Genomic DNA, 20511 nt, shown 5'->3' on the forward strand with positions numbered 1-20511 from the left:
TGTCGACCGCAAGGTTTGTGACGTGGCATTTATGGTCGGAGATCGAGTGTTGCTCCAGGTGTCGTCCATGAAGGGCGTGATGAGATTTGGTAAGAAGGGCAAGCTAAGCCCTAGGTTCATTGGTACTTTTGAGATTCTTGATCGAGTGGGAGAGGTGGCTTATAGACTTGTGTTGCCGCCGAGTTTATCAGTTGTGCACCTAGTGTTTCATGTGTCCATGCTTCGGAAGTATCACGGCGATCCATCCCACGTGTTAGACTTCAGTACTTTCCAGTTGGACAAGGACTTGACCTATGAGGAGGAGTCGATAGCTATTCTAGACCTGCAGGTTCGCCAGTTGAGATCGAAGAAGTTCCCTTCTATTCGTGTTCAGTGGAGAGGTCAGCCTGCCAAGGCAGCTACCTGGCAATCCGAGTCCGATATGCGGATCTGTTATCCCCATCTTTTCCTTGACTCAGGTACTTATTTTCTATGTCCGTTCGAGGATGAACGACTGTTTTAGAGGGGGAGGATACTTGATTTACAAGTCAATTCTATATTCCGAGGCCTTAAAAGCCTCCTTTTATCTCACCTAGATTTGCATGCGCGGTCCGGGCGTGTATTCGGAATGCTTTTATGTGGAAATTTGATAAAAATGCTAATTTGGTTTTTAAAGCAAAATTTAAGTTGACTTCGGTCAACATTATGGGTAAACAGACCCGTACCCATGATTTGACGATCCCGGAGGGTCCGTAGGAAAATATGGGACTTGGGTGTATGCCCGGAATTGAATTCCGAGGTCCCAAGCTCGAGAAATGAATTTTTGAAGAAAATTGTTTAACTGAAATTTTAAGAGTTTTTGAAAATTTAAATGTATTTGAAATTGATGGTATCGGGCCCGAATTTTGGTTACGTAACTTGGTACATGTCTTATATGGTATTTAGGTTGAGCCTGTAAAATTTGGTAAGAAACAGACTTGAAATGACGTGAATCAGACCATCGGTTGTTAAAATTTGAACTTAAGAGTTCTTGAGATTCTTCTTTGATTTTAATGCAAAATTCATTACGAAAGGTGTTAATTTGGCAATTTGATCACACGAGTAAGTCCATATGATGTTTTTGAGTTAGTATGCATGTTTGGTTTGGAGCCACGAGGGCTCGGTTGAGTTTTAGATAGGTTTCAGGATGTTTTTACACTTAGAAAAGTTGCAGGTTTTGCTGTCTCAGGGGCTCAGTGATTTTGTTCTTCGCGTTCGTGTGGCTTCTCTCACGAACGCATAAAGCAAGTTCCTCAAGTGTCATATTTGTTCATCGCGAACGCAGAGCTCAGGATGCGAACGCGACGCTTGGGGGGTTACCCATCGCGAAAGCGGACCTGCTGTCGCGAACACGAATGCCTTTTTGGACGGGGACTGGGGGAAGGGATTTTGTTCTATGCGAACGCGGCCACTCGACCACAAACGCAAAGTCCATCTGGGCCTGACCCATCACGGATGCAACAAGCCCATCGGGAACGCGATGAAAGCCTGCCTAGTCATTTTAAAACAGACTCCAACGCGGACAGAACTCTTTTTTCTTCATATTTTCGAACTCCCAAGGCCTAGAGGCGATTTTCTTCACAAAAATTCATCCCCAAAGTATTGGTAATCAATGATAAACTTTATTCTTTCAATTACCCAATGTTTTTCATCACTTTTTAATCAAAAATAAAGAGTTTTCATGGTAGAAATTAGGAATTTGGGTAGAGTTAAGGCTTTTTGAATAATTGGAATTTAGACCTCGTTTTAGGGTCGGATTTCGAAACTAATTGCATATTTGGGTTCGTAGATGAATGGGTGATCGGGTTTTGGTCCGAACCTCAAGTTTTGACCAAGCGGGCCGGAGGTCGATTTTGGACTTTTTGGGGAAAATGGTAGAAAATCTATAATTTAGCATTTGGTACGAATTTCTTAGCATTTATTGATGTTGTTAAATTTGTTTGGACTAGATATAAGTAATTTGGAGGCGAATTCTCAAGGAAAAGCGTTGTTTGAGGCTTGAGTTGGCCGTGGAAATTCGAGGTAAGTGTTTGGTCTAACCTTAGCTTGAGGGAATAGGTATCGTGCTTTAGTTTCTATGTGCTAGTGTAGTGTACGACATATAGCTATGGTGACGATTATCTATACATCGTCATCAAGCATTCCCGTGAATCTTAAATTAAAATCGTTGTGCTCTTAATAAGTACTACAAATGCCTAGGTTGTCGATTCTCGGTGTTGGGTAAGAATTATGATTATTCTCGTGGCATTTGTTTATGGTTGAGTACCGGTTCTAGTTGAGGTTTCTTTTGTGAAGTTAAATGTTGGAAAAAGTTTTGTTATAGCTGATTCCCTTGTCAGGACGTATTTACTTCTTACTGTTGGTTCCCTTACCGGGATGTATATATTCTCATTGTTGATTCCCTTGCCGGGATATTGTTGTTTCCTTATTGTTCCTATGTTGGGATTCTTTTGTTATTTGTGTTGAATTATATATTGGGATCGGGTTGCATGCCACAGCATGGAGTAATAAGGGAGGACTGGAGGGGTCGGGTTGCACGCTGCAACAATGATATATGATTGGATCGGGTTGCACGCTGCAACAGTGTTATATTATTTGGATTGGTTGCGCTCCACAACAATAAATAATAATAGTGGATATCGACTTGTTATTGTTTCCTTATTCTTACTGAAGCTAACCTTAAAATGTTGTTTATGTTTCTCTCCTGAATTACTTTTGTTACTTGATATTCCCCCGCAACATGTTTCCCCTTCCCATTTTTAACTGCTAGTTTCCGTTATCATTGCTTGTCGTATGTGCTTTAACTGCACAAGTTTATTTGGTAGTCTCGTCCTATCCTCGTCACCAATTCACTGAGGTTAGGCCCGATACTTACCAGCACATAGGATCGGTTGTGCTGAAACTACACTCTGCACTGTGTGCAGATCTCGGTATTGTAGCATACGGACCTTAGCTAGGGGTTGCTGCTTTCAGTCCATCAGAAGACCCGAGGTAGACTTGCAGGCGTCCGTAGGCCTTGGCGTTCCCTCCGTATCTAGTTTCTTTCTGTTCTTTTATATTCTAAAGACAGACATGTACTTTCTTGTTCAAACTTTATTTGTAGTTTTCTTAGATAGTCCGTGAGATTGTTACACCAGTTCTAGGTGGTTTATGTTATATATTTGTATCAGTATTAACTTAAAATGTTACATTTTATTCTTCCGCTTTAATATTTTCGTTGTTTATAGTATACTAATTTCCAACTGTTAAGGGATTAAAAATGAAACGTGTAAAGTAATTGAAATCATTGGCTTGCCTAGCTTTCACTAATAGGCGCCATCACGACTCCTGAGTGTGGGAAATTTGGGTCGTGACACTTGCAACCTGCAAGTCTTTCATTTTAGTCTTTTTTCTTCTTTTCTAATTTAAGTAGTAAAAATGGTTCTCCTGCGAGTAAATAATCTCCCTTGCAACTTGCAAGTCTTTGATTTTTAGTGTTTATTCTTTTTTTCTAAATTAAGTAGAAATATAGGTCTCCAGTATTATGATTAGTTTTTCAGTCAATATCCCTCGAAGAAGCCTCCAGCTTTTAAATGGGTAATATCTGCAAGGCCTCCAAAATCATCATCTTTATATGTAAGATGTGCCTCAGAATCATATTTGTTTAAGGGACCTGCTTCATCATCATTATTTTGAAAGGTCAAGTGCCTCTACATTATTTTATTTCTTTCTTTCTGAGGGAGTCTTGATAAAGTTAGACAAAATGATCTAGAGTACGACAAATATTTGTCCAATGACCTTTCATACGATATCGGTGGCACATATTAGTTTTATCTTTTGAAGGATTAATTTGAGAACCCTTATTGTTCTCCTGTTTATTTTCACCATGATGACGATAATTGTTTTGTCCCCTACCACGTCCACGTCTACGACCATGTCCAAGACAACAATAATTATTTTATTTTCTTTCATACTTATCATATGCTGATACAACATTCACTTCCGGGAATGGAACTGACCCAGTGGGACGAGCTTCATGATTTTTCATTTATAGAGTATTATTCTGCTCTAACACAAGTAGGCATGTAATTAACTCAGAATATTTCTTAAAATCTTTTTCACGGTGTTGTTGTTGTGGCACCACATTTGAAGCGTAAAAATGAAAAATATTTTTTCCAATAAGTCTTCATCTGTGGTAGTGTCTCCACATAATTTTACTACAGAACTTACTTTAAAAATAACATAATTATACTCACTTATGATTTTAAAGTTTCACAATCTTAAATGTATCCATTTGTACCGAGCTTTTGGTAATACTTTAAATTGTAAGTTGTCATATCGGTCCTTCAAATTATTCTATAATTCAAGTGGATCTTTTATGGTTAAATATTCAGTTTTTAACCCTTCATGTAGATGATGACGAAGGAAAATCATGGCCTTCGCTTTTACCCTGATCTGATGCTTCATTTTCTTGTATAATAGTATTCCCGAGACCGTTAGTGTCAAGATGAATTTCAGTATCAAGGACCCATGATAAATATCTTTCCGATGATGTCAAGGGCCACAAATTCAAATTTTGATAAATTGGACATAGAGAAAACTTAACAAAATATGACTTAACTTAGCGGGCATAAGGATGAAATTAGAGCTTCGTGCTGATAATGTGGTATAAAATAAAAGTAATTTAATAAAATATAAATAAGAAATAGAGACAGAAAGAAGGAGTATTTCACTTCTTTTTGTGTATCTTTCCACTAGCAATTACATAACCTTTTATAGACATAAAAAATAAAGACTACTATAGTAAAATAGTATAAGGAATGTATATAAAATATGAAAATCCATCCACAAACTGTTCATACATGGACTTCATCCACATACTATTAATAACACATGTCACATTATAAACTTCATTCTTGACTATGGTACAAAATAAGAAACATTGAATGTGGTGAGGAATCAAACCAAAGATTCACGAGTCCACTCTTACCACAAACATTATTACGTGGTGCTTTCTTGAGATTTTCCGGAAGGGCGACGTAAGACTAAGCAACTGATGTCTATGCGATTACTATCCACCAACTGAGGTCTCCTCCGTATGCTAGACGAGACTATTATTGTCGTACGGAAAAATCAATATCAAGAGCAATTAAGAAAACAAAAAAGATAATGAGAATAAAAGAAAGCTTGATTGTATTAACAAAAGGTATTACAAAAAGGCAACACAATGTCAAGGGGAAGGGACACCAATACAGAGAATTGTTTGAATGCTTGAAAGTTTGATTACTTGATCCCTAATAATGCTTAAAGAAAATAAATCAAAGTTACTGGACTTGACATAACTAAGTTAGAGAGACATAATAGAAATTCAGGAAGTAATACTACTCTATATTTACAATAAAAAAGATTTAGATTCCTACAAGGTAGAAGGAAGTCTATTGGCAGCAAACTTGTCTTTATCATCAGAGTCTACACGTACGGCTTTATTGGCATCTGCCTGCGATTGGGCGCTGGCAAGGGCTATCGATGGGGCGATATAAGCAAAGGCGCAACCAAGATCACGAGATCGTCCATGACACTAGATGTTGGCAGGGACAGATTTAGGGGGGCGGAAGTGGGTTCAACCGAACCCACTTCGCCGAAAAATACACTGTATATAAGGAATTTTTTTTCTCTATATATTATGTTTTGAATTCCCGTGACGTAGCCGAAAAGCATAGCTCAGTGGTCAAGAGAGTTTAAAACCTTTGTAAGGTCTCTAGTTCAATTCTCACTAGTCAAAATCTATTCTAATTTTTTAATTTATTTCTTTTTTGAACCCATGGGGCATGGCTGGAAAGCCTCTTATGACAACATGCAAGAGTCTAGAACCTAAATATTGTATTTTTGGACTCAAAATGTATAAATAGATGAAAAACAAACTTAGTGACCAAAATATGTAAAACAAATTTTTGAACCACGTTTTACCTTAACGACCGTTTGGGACGTTAAGGTAAAACTCGGTTCACTAACGCGTTTTATATAAAATGCAGTTTCAAACCACATTTTACCTATTTTGTGGGCCCACCAATAACTCTTCTGCGTTTAACTGATATAACAATAATTTAAATATGTAAAACTCCCTTTTAAAATGCGTTTTACTTCCAAAAATTCCCCCCCCCCCCACAGATTGGGCATTGCCTTATTTAAAGGCGTTAAGGATTTTGGAAAAATTCATTTAGAAACAAGTTTCAACTCCTGATAAATTTTTCTTCTTATTAAATTTTCAAGCTTTTCTTCATGATGTCTGAAAAGCGAAAAGTAAGGGTTTCATTATATTAGGGGGTGAGGTTGTGGTGGTGAATAACTCAGTGCGCTATAGTTTATCTGTAACGACCCGACCGGTCATTTTGAGTTCTATCGCGTTGTTCAGCAGTTTGAGGCCATGAGCAGCTTCACTTTAGGTATTATGACTTGAGCGCACAGTCAGAATTGAATTCCGGTAAGTTTGGATTAGCTAAGATTGCAATTTTAAGTAAACGACCTCAGAATCGGGATTCAAAGGTTCCAGCAGGTTTGTATGATGATTTTAGTCTTGGGCATATGTACGTATCGGGATTTGGATGACCCCGGAGCGTTTTGGCGCCTATTGTGGAAGTTAGCATTTTTGAAGAAATTTCATAAGTTTGAGTTGAAGTGCATTTCAGTGTTATCGATGTCCGTTTGGGATTCCGAGTATAGGAGTAGCTCCGTATAGTGATTCTAGAGTTGGGAGCACGATCGGAAGTGAATTCGGAGGTCCGTATGTCATTTTGGAGTCATTTGGCTAAAGATAGAAATTTGAAGGTTTTGGGAAGTTTGACAAAGAATTGACTTTTTGATATCGTGGTTAGAATCTGATTCCGAAAGTTGGAGTAGGTCCGTATTGGCGAATAAGACTTGTGTGCAAAATTTGAGGTCAATCGGACGTGATTTGATAGGTTTAAACACCGAAAGTAGAAGTTTGAAATTGTAGACTTCATTAAGCTTGAATTGGAGTGCGCTTCATGGTTGTAGCGTTGTTTGATATGATTTGAGGACTCGAGCAAGTCCGTAATGTGTTTTGGGACTGGTCGGTATGATTGGTTGGGGTCCTGGAGGCCTCGGGTGGATTCCGGATGGTTAACGGATAAAAAAATGGAATTTGGAGAAGGTTTGATATTGCTGGTTATGACAGCATTTGCGGTGTTTTGGTCGCAAATGCGACACCGCATTTGCGAGAGGGAGCTCGCATTTGCGAACCTGGGGGCTGCTGAGGGGAGATCACATTTGCGAGGGGGCCATCGCTTTTGCGGTGTTGTCCTCTTCACATTTGTGAAGAATTTTGTCGCAAATGCGACCATGTCAGGGGAAAGATGGGCATCACATTTGCGATGCCTTTGTCGCAAATGCGACCATCGCAATTGCGAGCGGGGAGTCGCAATGCGACTTCTGCGTCTGGTGCAATGGCCTTTTTATTCCGAGACTTAGCCCATTTTCCTCATTTCCCACTTGGTCTTAGGTGATTTTTGAGGGCATTTGAGGAGGGGTGTTCTATTATCATCAAAGAGGTAAGTAATTTCTATACATCATAAGTTAAATACATAGATAATGGGTAGATTAACATGTGAAAATTAGGGGAAATCTAGAGTTTTAGATGAAAAACCTAGAATTTGGTAAAAACAAGATTTAACCACGAAGTTTGTTAGGGAATGGAGTAAAAATCATATATTCTTAATCCTTAGGTTATGGGTAACAACTTTCTTCAAGAATTATTGGAATTCGGCCACGTGGGCCCGGGGATGAATTTTAGGAACCCTTGCATTTAGGGTTGGAAAATTGGTTTAATAATTAGAGTATGAAATTTTGAGCATTTATTGATTAGTTCTTACCATATTTGAATACTTTTGGATTGTTCGGCTCCGATGTGGAGGTTTGAGCGCGTTCTTGAATTGGGAAATAGGCTTCGGAGCGAGGTGAGTCTCCTTTCTAACCTTGTAAGAGGGAATTGTTCCCATAGGCGAACTAATTGGATATGTGCTTCTATTTGTGGGGGCTACGTATACACGAGGTGACGAGAGTCCGTGTGTAGCTACTATTATGCTATTGTCCGGGTAGTCTAGGACCCAAAAGCATGCTGTACTTGGAAATATTTGTAATCCTATTGACGGTTGAATTGCTTAAATTCTATCGAATTGGTAAATGAATTTCTAAAAGGACTAAACTTCATTTTCTTAAATTACTAAAAGAGAATTGGCTTTTATTTGGATAAACATTCCCCGATAAATTCTTGATTTGCTGTTTGAGCATGTATTTCTATGTGTACCTGCGTCGCATGTATCATTCGCGAGTAGGGTGATTGTTGTTGATACCCAATTTTTTCCTATATATTTTCAATATGCAAAATACCTTCAAAATAGCATATGTATGCATATATGAGCATGTCCAAGTGTTTTATTATTTTTTCATAGTTTTTAAAGGTTTAAATTGATTTATTTTCCCCCTTTTTATCCATAAAATCCCAATAATTATTTTCAAAATTATTGTTTTGATAATTCTTCTATTGTATTTCTATATTTATGCCAAAATGTGGGTAAAGTAATTTTTACATATTTTTACAATGTCTTTTAGATCTGTCTTAGATCTGTGCATGTTATGAACCTCTTGGTGTTTTCTCAAAAGTTTTTCGATTTCTTTCAAAGTGACTCTTCGTCTTCAACGATTAGGGTTTTCTTAACCTCTTTTTAAAAGACTTCTTCTCCAATTTTCAATGTTGTCTTATGATTTTACTATGTTTAAACGGTTTATTTATGTCTTCTTCTACCTGGTTCATCGTGTTGAAAACCCTAGGTATTTTTGGTTTTATCCGGGGTTTTGAAACTGTCTTTGTTTATTTTGTATGTATACCTGCTTCGATGGTTAGATCCCTTTTATTTGTTTGTCTTGAATGATTCTGAGTTCTCACCACTGTTTAATTCAAAACCCTAATTTCTTAGAAGTTTTTCTTCACTTATTACTGTGAGTTTAAGGGTTTTCTTTACTTGTTTCTGACCTTCTTTACCTGTTAGTTTGGTTTTCCACTCTGGTTCCAGGTGTTAACCATGACTACATGACTTTGTTGACTACCATGCTTCGAGTAGCCCTTAGCCTACTCATGTCACCTTTGTATGTTTGTGTTCATCTAGTTTGCTTCTTTTTGTCAATATGTTTGACCTTGCATGTCTGATACGCCTGTTCATTCTTTTCTATTTATATGTCGAAGTGCTGAATCATGACTCCTTCTTGATTGATCTTGACTTCCTTAATTAATGGTTTGATTGCAAGGTTTTCTTATAAATCCCTAATTTTACTCGTTTGTTTAAGTTAATTGATTCCCTTCCTTTATTTACTGTGATGTTTCACCTCTGCTGAATCCTTTCCCTAAATTAAATATATTCTATACCTAGACTCGATTATATACTCTACACTTTTACTATCCCTTATATGGTAAAGAATCAATCTTTCTCAAATTGATTTCCTTTCCTTAATTATCCCTGTTAGCATCCGTTTGAACAGTAATTCCTTGATTAAAGGGAAGTACTTGTATTAATGGGATTTTGATTGTGATTATTTCCATATTTGGGTTAAACCTTTACTTGTTACCTTATTTTCCACTTATTTTTCAAAGCTATAAATACCCTGCCCTCTCTTCTCTAAAGTACGAACAATTGAGTTCAAAAACACACACTTACACATTCAAACTCTCTTTCTTTCTCTATTACTTGTGTTACTGCCTTGTCTAGCTGGTTGAAAGCCAAGGCTAGACTATGGAACTCTTATTACTTTACTTTTTCTACACTTTGCTCCTTCAACTGGTATGTTCTTAGCTTAAATTCTGAAACTCAACTCTATGTGTTCCCTTGTTTATCAATCCCTGTCTCTTTCTGCACTAACTTAATGGCTCATGTTGTTAAATTGTACCTTTTGTTTACTGCTTTACTTAGCATGCTTAAAATGCTGCCTTCCTTTGTTTAAATGTGATCAACATGTTTACTTGTTCATGTTTATGTCCCTCAACTAGCATGTCTCCTAATGCACTTGATTCATGATTTGGATCCTTTATGTCCCCACCCTTATTTCCTTGTTTGTAACTGTTGACGTCGTACAATGGACCTATTTTGTATGTGCTGATTCCCTGCCCCTTTTAAAAATTATTTTTCCCTAAGCAACTCTTTTGTTACTGTTGCAAATTTACTTCAAACCATTCATTTTCCAAAACTGTTTTCCAACTCAACTCTCTTAAATCCATGTCAAGCACTCTCACATGCACTCTTAGATCATTAGGTTTTGCTCCTCTTGTGTGAGCCTTGCTTTGGGACCATTGATCTCCCTCTGAACCTGGACACATAAGAGTTGGCCCTTCCACACTACACTTACTCTTGGTTATGCAATCTGGGTGTGAGCACTGTTTCCCTTGAGGTCCTTAAGGAACTCTGACACACCCAGATATGAGAAAGGCTTTGGAACAATATTGGCATTTGAGGTGGTTTATTACATAACTTAGAGGGGAAGTCGGAATCAGGCTTCCTATAGTTGTAACTTCTTATTTTTCATTTCTTATGCAATTCTATCGCATGGTCTGTAATAATTTGTAAACAAGTATTAGGGTGGCTAGTGAAAAGGGATGGAAAAATATGCATGTTATGGTTGTTAAAGGGTAGAAAGCATGTTATTAGGTTTATATTCCTAATTGTGAAATAGAAGCCATGTTAAGGATTCATACATGCATTAGAAAACCATGTTCCTAGGACCTATATTTCTTGCTTCAGCACTTCATTTATTAATCCAAGCTTTATGTCTATCACTTAGAAATCCTGCTCCTAGGGCAATAACAACACTGGTATAAAAAGCTGTTGTTTCAAAAATTCTGCATCTCTTGTGTACATTTAGAAATCATGTGTTAGGGATTCTGTTTCCAACAACCTTGCAATTTGCATGTGCATTTTAGATACCATGTTCTAGGATCCTATTTGCATTTTGTTTAAAAACGCCTAGTTAACTACTGATTCATGAAAAGGGTAGTAAAGTAATGATTTTCACATTGTGATGCTTTATGAATAAGTGGGTAATAATCTCTACAACTAGAACAACATGCTCTTAGGGTAAAAATAAGCTCTATACCGTCTTTTAATAATTCTGATTAACTGATGCATCTCGCTTTGCGCCTAGGCAAGCCTTAGGTAATGATTTAAATAAAGCTAGAATTGCCTTTGTTTAATTATCAACTGTTAAAATCAGTAGGTAAACCTGATTCGGACTTCTTTTCCGAGTCATGTAATAAATCTGGTTCCGATGTTACCACTTAAACGCCCTGCTTAGGATTCTGAATTCAGACTTCAGTTGTGCATGAGTCATGCTGTCTATGTGCATTATTTGTGGAGATATACATGAGCCTTCTACTTGCTTATATGTTTCCACTCTAAGTGCAGTCTTATATATTTTTGTATGTCGCTTTAGTATTTTTGCCTTTAAACCCGAGGGTCTGCCTTTAGGAATAGGAGTCCTAAATTCCTCCAGGACTGATAGGAATGGGACGGGTAACAACATGCAATATAAGTAACGATACCATTTCGTGCTTTAACACCTTCACGGGGTGGGAAGGGAAGATATGGATATGATGACCGGTGCGCTAATACCATGTGTATCCCCTCTTTTGAGGAGTTTCATACGGTGTATTGCATTGATGTGATCCATATTACAAACAAACCTAGGACACTCCTTTTACATTTATAAGCATGCTTTAGATTGTAACTCTTTTCAAAATTTCGCCTTTCAATAATTTTTTTCTAACGCTTGTGTATTTAAACTTAAATCCACTATTATTTGAGCCCTACTTGTTTATTTGCTAATTACACAAATTCACAAAATCTATCTGGCCGGGAACCACACTAGTGGATCCTTAGGGGTGCCTAACACCTTCTCCTTAGGATAATTTCAAGCCCTTACCCTGTCTCTGATTATCAAATATAGTTAGAAATAAACCTTGCAGGTGCCCTAATGCACCTTAAAATAGTTAGGTGGCGACTCTTCAAAACTGAAAACCCCGTTCCCAAAAGGAATGAGTTGTCCCATATCCAAAATGTCATGAACCCGATTCTCGATGGAAGGGAAAAAAGGGGGCGCGACAGCATGGCGACTCTGCTGTGAATTTTTAGGCTTTTACCATTTTAGATTATTCTTGTGAATTTGTACCTCCCTATGTGCAAGTACTTGTTTAATTTCTTTAATCATTTAATTTCTTCTTCAAAAGCAAAACTGACATATCTTCTCTTGTTTCCTTCCTTTATAACTGCTTTAAATTTATGAAACTATTATATTTATCGCTTTCTTAACGTGCAAATACATGTCAACATGCTTTTAATTATTGCATATTCATGCTCCACATCATACTCCACTCGTGCCAAACAAATACTATAGCAACGCTTGATGAGTGGTTGTGCTCTTCCTATATCATTACCCCCTAAATTTGGAATGGCATATTTGCGGTAAAACTAATCGATCAATGGTGCAGTCGACAGTTCCGTTCCTTCCCCCTTAAGTTATCTGCTCAAGGGTACTAGTCTAAAACTCTATAGAAACCTTACTTTGTTCAAATTGAGCATGCATCATGGTCAAACCTAGCCGGGTCAGTTATGTTGTCCACATAATGATCCTTTAAGATAGCCTTGTCCAAAGACCACTGGGTTTCCCTAAAACCCAATTAGACATCATCACATTCTGTGCATTTATTTGGAGAACTAAATGCTTCATGCTAATTGTTGATGATAAATAGTCGAGTCTGGTGGGGGTAGGGTCTAACCCTTTTGTTTTGCAGAAAATGAGGCACGAGGTCCCCAGTTTTGGTATGATTAGCACACCCCCACTCTTGCTAGACTGGCAGAGGAGTCTTCCCTTAAATGACCAAATCAATGAAATACAGTCTGCTAGAATTAGAAAGAAAAGTGAGAAAGAGAGTCACCGACTGCCAGAACGCTGAGGGAAACGAAGGAGAACACCTGGCAAAGGCATTTTACTGGTGAACCTATGCGAACTGGAGGATCTAATCAATGAGAGTATTCAGCCTGAGGAAGATCCTTCTGGGACCAAATAGATAGGAGTTTACTTGTTCGCTTTACGAATGTAATAAGGCCATTGACCATTAATGACTTTTATTTCTTGTTTATTTCGTGTCGTTTTGGGATTCGTCTATTTCTATCAAAAATGAGGCATTTAGCATTATAAGTTCTCCAAATAAATCTGTCGCTAAGCCTACCTCGGGCACAAAGAGGTTCCCAAATTAGGACACGTTTTACATTCCCGCACTATGTGTTTAAATATTGCAATAGTTTTTATAATCCTTACTGATTTTTGTTTTTATTTTTGTTTTATTATTTCCCCCCCCCCCCAAAGGTTAGTTTGTGCACTCTGGCCTCCTCATCCTATTTTACAAGATACAAGGGCCCTCCACCCACTCCTCCTCTTAGTTCCATTAAAGGCAATAACAAAGGCAAGATGGAAGATTTAAACAACATTAAGAAGGAGAACATAGTTGACGGGTAGAAGCCACTGATAGCCAGGGTATTCGGGTTCCAAACGAGAATGTGCCGCAGCTTGAACCGAAACTGTTGAAGTTCCAAGAAGTGTTCGATCAGGTTCGGAATCTGGCAAACTTGTCATTTTCCCTTAGCACCCAGATGTTAACTTCCCCAACACTCAAAACCCTACACACCCTCAAAATATCCCAAAACAACAGAATCATCCTGCTCCTCACCATCACATTGTTCCACCTAAGAACTAATGTAACACCTACCTTACCCCAAACAACACTCTACTACTCATCCTAGAACCTCAGAACTCCACAAACGATCATTTCCACACCCATACACCAGGTCACCATAATACTCCTATCTATGTGGAAACCATGCCACACTCCACCCAACCTATCTTAGACACATCTGAGACTGATGAAAAGGATCTTCTTATCAGGAACTTGGCCGAGGAACTTAAGACACTGACCAACCGAATTCAGGGCATTGAGGGAAGCAAAGGAATCGAGGGGCTGAACTATGAGGATCTTTGCATACAGCCTGATGTCGAACTACCCGAGGGGTACAAACCTTCTAATTTCGAAATGTTTGATGGCACGGGTGATCCAAGGGTCCACCTAAGGACATATTGTGACAAACTGGTTGGAGTAGGGAAGGATAAAGGGATCCGGATGAAGCTGTTCATGAGGAGCTTGAAGGGAGATGCGTTATCTTGGTACATCAGTCAAGATCCCAAGAAGTGGTCAAGCTAGGTAGGCATGACATCTAACTTTATGGATAGATTCAGGTTTAATACAAAGAATGCACCAGACATGTTCTATATGTAGAATTTGAAGAAGAAGCCCATAGAGACGTTTCGCGAGTATGCTACTCGCTGGAGGTCCGAAGATACTAAGGTCAAACCTGCCTTAGAAGAGGAGCAAATGAACAAGTTCTTCATCCGGGCTCAGGATCGGTAGTACTATGAGCGGCTGATGATGATTGAGAACCACAAGTTTTCTGACATTATAAAATTGGGTGAAAGAATTGAAGAAGGTATCAAAAGCGGTATGGTTACAAACTTTGAGGCCTTACAAGCTACAAATAAGGCTTTACAGTCCAGTGGTGTGTCCAAGAAAAGGGACATAGAGGCCGTGATGGTTGCACAAACGACCAAATTGCCTCTCAAATACCAAACTTACTCAACACCTCCACTCACATACCAGCCAACCCCAAATTACCAAGCACCGTCACCCTCATACCAAGCTCCACCACCAACTTATCAGTCATCTCCACCTCCTACATATCAACCTACCTCACCTAGATACTCGCAACCCGCTCATGTCTACCAAACCTATAATGCTCAACCATCCCACTATCAATCACCCCTTGCATGCCAAAACATCCCTAAACCTCGACCTAATTTTGAGCGCAGACCTCTAAAACAATATACAGTCATCGCTGAACCCATTGACCAGCTGTATGAGAGACTCAAAATTGTCGGTTATGTCACCCCATCCCGCTACAACCGCTGAGAATCCTTCTCAATGAGTTAACCTAAACAAATCCTGTGCATACCACTCCGGCATGAAAGGGCACACCATCAATGTGTGCCGTTCCATGAAAGACAAGATACAGTCTTTGATTGATAACTAGATCATTGTGGCAAAAGAACATACTCCAAATGTTTACAACAATCCTCTGCCAGAACATAAGGGTGGAGGTGTCCACATGATTGAAATAGAAGATGACTGGGATCCCGAGGGATCAATCGGGTTGATCGCAGAAGGTGATAACCCAAAGGAACCAACAATTACCCTCAACCCAATCATAGTCCAGATCCAACCGTCTAAGGACGCTGAGGTGAATATGTCTGTACCACTTGAGTTCGAAGCAACATCATCCGCAAAGACACCAGCAACAATTGAGGTCGAATTCGTGTCTTTGGCAAATGCACCCGCACCATTTGAGGTTGCAGTCTTGCCACCTAAGGCACATGTATCGTTCGGGGTGAGGATATCCACGCCGATCCCAGTGGCGATGTCAACCTTGACACAATTCCATACAAATGTTGTACCCTGGGACTATACAGCCGAGGCAAGAAGGAAAGGCAAGGTCAGGTTTGAAGAAACTATTGCTGCACAAGGTATGACAAGAACGAGTAGAGTCTATACCCCTGAACACCTAGCTAAATCAAGCAAGAAGGCCTCTAGTCGGCCGCCCCTCATTGAGACAGGTCTGGACAACCTTTAGAGGAAGATACAGGCCAAGGAATATTTGGTCATCGACTAGTTAAAAAAGACGCCAGCACAAATCTCCATTTTCTCTTTGCTGCAAAATTTTGAGGCATACAAGAATGTTCTATTAAAGGTGCTAAGTGAGGCATATGTACCAAGTAACATCACTAGCGGGGAAGTGTCTAATATGGTAGGACAAGTTCTAGAAAGCCATAAGATCATCTTTCATGAGGACGAGCTGCCACCTGAAGGGCTGGGGCACAACAAGGCACTGCACATCACCGTGCAATGCGAAGATTATTTCATCACCAGAATCCTGATCAATGGAGGTTCCAGTATTAACATTTGTCCGCTGGTAACACTAAATAAGTTGGGTAAAGGGATACATGATATAAAGGATGGAGCGATCAATGTGAAAGCCTTCGATGGTTCTCAAAGGTCCGCCATTGGTGAGAGTAGTTTATGCTTGCAGATGGGACCGACCTGGTTCGAGGTCGATTTCCAGGTAATAGATGTACCAACATCTTACAACATGATATTGGGACAACCATGGATTCATGCTGCTGGGGCCATAGCATCAACAGTGCATCAGGCAGTAAAGTTCGAATGGAATCACCAGGAAGTGATCATTCATGGCGATGGTAGCAACCCTATATACAGTCTCCAGACCATTCCGGCGATCGAGGGAAGAAGGAAGCTAGGTGGAGAAACTTACCACCTATTTAACGGGTCAATGCTATCGATAAAGACAAATGGTAGGATAGAAAAATCGAGAGTATACTAAGTTGGAGTGGGTACGAACTTGGCAAAGGGCTCGACAAGCACCTCCAAGGAATCTCTAAACCCATAAAACTCATGAAACATAGCACCACCTTTGGTCTGGGATATGAATACACCTAGGAAGAATTCAACAACTAGTCACCACCATGGCACGGTCCTTACTATCCACTATAGTAGTCAATACCGCATCTGGAGAAGACTTTCCAACAACCGGACATTATTTATGAGTCAGATGAAGAAGAAGCACTTGCAGCGGTAAAGAACTTGTTTCTGGAGGACAATGATATGGACTGTTGTGTTATTCTTGAGGAGAATGGGGAGGAAGGCCCTTCCATACCGCTTGTGAGCAGAGGGACCCATCTCAAGAATTGGACCATCAGGACAACCAAAGCCCGACGAGTTTCGGGGTAACAAGGCTAAAACAAGCATTATTCATTTTTTTTACAATATCATTTTCTTTTCGCATTTTCAATTCCCACAATAATATCTTCGGTGTTCAAATAGTTATTCAATCTATCAAAAGCATGTTTGATTTTTCTTATGAATTAATATTTATTGCTATCTCTCCTTACTTTGCCTATACAACATTACTATTACTTATCTTGATGAACCAATGACTGTGACATGCAATGAGACAATGCAACAAATGGACATGGATTCAGAGGAAGATGACATACCTAATAAGATTATCAAAGAAGTTGAGAATTTTGAGAACAGACCTAAGTCCAACTTGGACGAGACCGAAATTATCAACCTGGGAGATGCAGAAAATGTTAAGAAAACACAAATCAGCATTCACCTATCGCCATCAGAGAAGAAAGAATACACATAATTTCTAAAGGAGTATGAGGACATATTTTCCTGGTCGTATGATGACATGACTGGTCTGAGTACATCTATTGTGGCTCACAAACTGCCAACTGATCTAATGTGCCCATCGGTAAAGCAAAAGCTCAAAAAGTTCAAGCCTAATATGAGTTTGAAAATCAAGGAAGAAGTCAACAAGTAGATCAAAGCTAAGGTTCTCAGGGTAGTTGAATACCTGACATGGTTAGCCAACATTGTGCCAGTGCCAAAAAAGGATGGGAAGGTCAGAGTTTGTGTCAACTACCGAGATCTCAACATGGCCAGTCCGGAAGATGACTTCCCTTTGCCAAATATACACATCATGATTGACAATTGCGCCAAGCATGAGTTGCAGTCATTTGTCGATTGCTTTGCTGGTTATCATCAGATCTGGATGGATGAGGAGGATGCTAAGAAAACGACTTTCATTATGCCGTGGGGAGTGTATGATTATCAGATGATGTCATTCGGCCTGAAGAATGAAGGGGCCATGACTACCATTTTCCATGATATGATACACAAGGAGATAGAGGTATATGTGGATGATGTTATTATCAAATCCAAGAAGGCCACTGACCACATGGAAGATCTGAGGAAATTCTTCAATAGACTACGGAGGTACAACCTGAAACTAAACCCCGCCAAGTGCGCATTTGGGGTTCCTGCTGGAAAATTGCTTGGGTTTATTGTAAGCCGACGAGGAATAGAATTGGATCCATCAAAAGTCAAAGCCATTCAAGAACTACCACCGCCAAAGAACAAGAAGGATGTGATGAGTTTCTTGAGAAGACTTAACTACATCAACCGGTTCATAGCACAGTCTACAGTTATCTATGAGCCAATCTGTAAGATGTTGAAGAAGGATGCCGCTACCAAATGGACTGATGACTGTCACACCTCCTTTTTCCGCACCCGAGAGGGTACAAGGAGTTTTTTTCCAATTAAAGGACAATCGAAAGGGGATTTATTTGTTTATTTCAGAGTCGCCACTTGGGAGATTTAGGGTGTCCCAAGTCACCAATTTTAATCCCGAATCGAGGAAAAGCATGACTCTATATTACAGTCTGCGAACCAGAAATCCGGATAAGGAATTCTGTTAACCCGGGAGAAGGTGTTAGGCATTCCCGAGTTCCGTGGTTCTAGCACGGTCGCTCAACTGTTATATTCGGCTTGATTATCTGATTTTATACAAGTGTAAACTTATGTGCAAGATTTAACTTTTAACCGCTTTTATCATTTTAACTGTTTTTATCAAGAATTGCAATGTTGTGAAAACATATCTCGAACCACGTTACATCAATGCACCCATGGTTGTTGACATGTTCCGACACGGTTGAGATTTGGATTTGGGTCACATGACTGTGCACCCGAATTAAGGAGAATAAATTATTAAGACGTGCCTAAAGCAACTAGCGTGTTGTTGTTTTGGGTAAGGCCGAAAAATTCGCTAAATGGCCTGTCCCGAATTCTAAGTGTTTTAATGTATATACAGTTAGAGGGCCTCGCAGCTGTGTATATTTTATTTGACGAGGCTCGTCTCGTTCTACTTTTAAAAGGAATTCGCGACATCATGGATATGCCTCTCGGATCACGTCACAATCAATGTACCCGTGATTAGAAATACATTTCGAATCCGTCGAGATTTGGATTTGGGTCACATAAATGTGCACCCGAGTTTAAGAAGGTAAGGTTTATTAGAGCGTATCCTAAAGAGACTAACGTGTTGTTATTTTAGGAGGGTTGTGGGATTTGCTAAGCAACCCGTCCTGGAAACTAAATGCTTCAATAATATACATTTAACAAGGGCCCCGCATTTGCACGTTTTGTTTACTTTCATCGAGGCTCATCTCGTTCTTATTTTAAAAGGATATCCTATAGCAACTACGTTTCTTATCGCGTTTGTCCTTATCAACTGAAAACAGTAGATAGTCCTAATTAATTACATGCTTGCAAGTTGTTTGTAACAACATTCAGAAATGCCTAAAATCAGAAACGAGGCTGTCCGAACAAGTAATCACGGGTCCAAATCCAGCCCAGTGTGATTGGCCAGACCTGGACCACTGCTTGTTCGAAGCAGGCTGGCTTGGCCCGTTTTGGCCTGAACTCGACCCTTGTGAGGTTGAGGCCCTGAATTTGTGTTCCTGATCTTAAGACATGGTTTTAAGAGTTATATATAGCAATTTACTCGAAAGGAAAGAACTCATTTAGTGTACGAATTTTAGGCTTGGCATACATTACATGCTTATACTACACTATTGCACTAAATCTGAGATACAACCTGTTGCCTTAAGCATACTCTTATCACCATCCTATATACACAATCTAACATTCAACTAACATTCATTGATAGTTATCAGGCCTGAAGGCTATATCCAACATCCAAAACAGGCATAAAATTTCCTACATTACATGATATTTAAAAGGGCGAACTATGTATATAAACAAAATTCTTCAGGTCTTTCATTTACGTTCATGCTCAAATTTCCAGCTACATCTGACAGTGTATTGGGTGTGTACCTGGTATAGGAAGGAAAGGAAGAAAGAAAGTGATCAATTGAGTAGTATGCAACGAATACAGCAGCAGCAGACACACAGCAACAACACAGCAACAAAATCAACCAACAAAGATGAAGCTCCCGAGTAGTCGAGCAACAAACAACAAATCCCAGAAACAGAGTAGGAACCAACAGAGACAGCAGAGTATTCAATGTAAACACCCCAGCAATTCAATAACTACAAGTGGCTCAAACAGGCAAACAACAGTAATTGGCCAAAACAGCTAAACCAACATAAACTCTTATGTAATTTTCGGACAGTGTTTGGTTACAATATTCCGAGACTTTATGTTTCTTGTTTTTTTCTTTTCTGAAGACTAAGAAAAATGTCCAGCCCTTTTTTTAGTTCTGCAACAGCTTATTTATAAGCCAACAACCCGGTGCAGTCAAGCTGCCTGGATCCTGCCAGTTGCAATCTGCCCATACCCCTTAACTCCCTATGCCTAAAGGCATCTTTCTCGGTAAACTTAATCAGCCCCCCATGCTTTGTCCTATTGCTCTAATCAAGGATTATGGGTGCAATAAAGTATTCATTTGAACCCATGCTCTTATGTT

Source organism: Nicotiana tabacum, chromosome 8 (assembly GCF_000715075.1).
Source record: "Nicotiana tabacum cultivar K326 chromosome 8, ASM71507v2, whole genome shotgun sequence".
NCBI lineage: Eukaryota > Viridiplantae > Streptophyta > Magnoliopsida > Solanales > Solanaceae > Nicotiana > Nicotiana tabacum.